At 53.4% G+C, this 2,500-nt stretch overlaps 1 protein-coding gene across 1 annotated transcript in view; it reads left to right on the top strand.

Annotated features, from left to right (window-relative positions):
- LOC110510793 (collagen alpha-1(XI) chain) overlaps positions 1-2,500 on the top strand; it is an 87,386-nt gene that overhangs the window by 33,158 nt on the left and 51,728 nt on the right. The gene's annotated exons all lie outside the window — the stretch shown is intronic.

Raw genomic sequence — 2,500 nt, 5'->3', positions numbered from 1 at the left:
CATGTTCGCCACAAACACAACCCTTGTTGTTGTTACTAACATGTTCGCCACAAACACAACCCTTGTTGTTGTTACTAACATGTTCACCACAAACACAACCCTTGTTGTTGTTACTAACATGTTCGCCACAAACACAACCCTTGTTGTTGTTACTAACATGTTCGCCACAAACACAACCCTTGTTGTTGTTACTAACATGTTCGCCACAAACACAACCCTTGTTGTTGTTACTAACATGTTCGCCACAAACACAACCCTTGTTGTTGTTACTAACATGTTCGCCACAAACACCACCCTTGTTGTTGTTACTAACATGTTCGCCACAAACACAACCCTTGTTGTTGTTACTAACATGTTCGCCACAAACACAACCCTTGTTGTTGTTACTAACATGTTCGCCACAAACACCACCCTTGTTGTTGTTACTAACAAACACCACCCTTGTTGTTGTTACTAACATGTTCGCCACAAACACAACCCTTGTTGTTGTTACTAACATGTTCGCCACAAACACAACCCTTGTTGTTGTTACTAACATGTTCGCCACAAACACAACCCTTGTTGTTGTTACTAACATGTTTGCCACAAACACAACCCTTGTTGTTGTTACTAACATGTTCGCCACAAACACCACCCTTGTTGAATACACACCTGGTTTCTAAATAAGACTGAAGCCCAGCAGCTCTATGGCCCTCCAGGAGCCGGGTCAGTAGCCTGCAGTAACCCAGCAGCTCTCTGGCCCTCCAGGAGCCAGGTCAGTAGCCTGCAGTAACCCAGCAGCTCTCTGGCCCTCCAGGAGCCGGGTCAGTAGCCTGCAGTAACCCAGCAGCTCTCTGGCCCTCCAGGAGCCGGGTCAGTAGCCTGCAGTAACCCAGCAGCTCTCTGGCCCTCCAGGAGCCGGGTCAGTAAACTGCAGTAACCCAGCAGCTCTCTGGCCCTCCAGGAGCCGGGTCAGTAGCCTGCAGTAACCCAGCAGCTCTCTGGCCCTCCAGGAGCCGGGTCAGTAGCCTGCAGTAACCCAGCAGCTCTCTGGCCCTCCAGGAGCCGGGTCAGTAGCCTGCAGTAACTCAGCAGCTCTCTGGACCTCCAGGAGCCGGGTCAGTAGCCTGCAGTAACCTCTTCCTGCCACCGGGGGGGACTACTGTGACCAATATTTATACCTGCCACCCTACACTCTAACCACTAGGCTACCTGCTACCCCTACATTCTAACCACTAGGCTACCTGCCGCCCCTACCCTCTAACCACTAGGCTACCTGCCACCCCTACACTCTAACCACTAAACTACCTGCCGCCCCTACACTCTAACCACTAAGCTACCTGCCTCTAACCACTAGGCTACCTGCCGCCCCTACACTCTAACCACTAGGCTACATGCCGCCCCTACACTCTAACCACTAGGCTACCTGCCTCTAACCACTAGGCTACCTGCCGCCCCTACACTCTAACCACTAGGCTACCTGCCGCCCCCTACACTCTAACCACTAGGCTACCTGCCGCCCCTACACTCTAACCACTAGGCTACCTGCCACCCCTACACTCTAACCACTAGACTACCTGCCACCCCTACACTCTAACCACTAGGCTACCTGCCACCCCTACACTCTAACCACTAGGCTACCCTGCCGCCCCTACACTCTAACCACTAGGCTACCTGCCGACCCTACACTCTAACCACTAGGTTACCTGCCGCCCCTACACTCTAACCACTAGACTACCTGCCACCCCTACACTCTAACCACTAGGCTACCTGCCACCCCTACACTCTAACCACTAGGCTACCCTGCCGCCCCTACACTCTAACCACTAGGCTACCTGCCGACCCTACACTCTAACCACTAGGCTACCTGCCGCCCCTACACTCTAACCACTAGACTACCTGCCACCCCTACACTCTAACCACTAGACTCCCTGCCACCCCTACACTCTAACCACTAGGCTACCTGCCACCCCCTACACTCTAACCACTAAGTTACCTGCCACCCCTACACTCTAACCACTAGACTACCTGCCACCCCTACACTCTAACCACTAGACTACCTGCCACCCCTACACTCTAACCACCAGGCTACCTGCCACCCCTACACTCTAACCACTAGGCTACCTGCCACCCCTACACTCTAACCACTAGGCTACCTGCCACCCCTACACTCTAACCACTAGGCTACCTGCCTTCCCTACACTCTAACCACTAGGCTACCTGCCTCTAACCACTAGGCTACCTTCCTCTAACCACTAGGCTACCTGGCACCCCTACACTCTAACCACTAGGCTACCTGCCACCCCTACACTCTAACCTATTGGCTACCTGCCACCCCTACACTCTAACCACTAGGCTACCTTCCTCTAACCACTAGGCTACCTGCCGCCCCTACACTCTAACCACTAGGCTACCTGCCGCCCCTACACTCTAACCTATTGGCTACCTGCCGCCCCTACACTCTAACCACTAGGCTACCTGCCGCCCCTACACTCTAACCACTAGGCTACCTGCCCCCCTA

The sequence above is a fragment of the Oncorhynchus mykiss genome, chromosome 17 (assembly GCF_013265735.2).
Source record: "Oncorhynchus mykiss isolate Arlee chromosome 17, USDA_OmykA_1.1, whole genome shotgun sequence".
Classification (NCBI taxonomy): Eukaryota; Metazoa; Chordata; class Actinopteri; order Salmoniformes; family Salmonidae; genus Oncorhynchus; species Oncorhynchus mykiss.
Note: the sequence above shows the minus strand (reverse complement) of the source record. Positions and strands in the feature narration are given on the sequence as shown.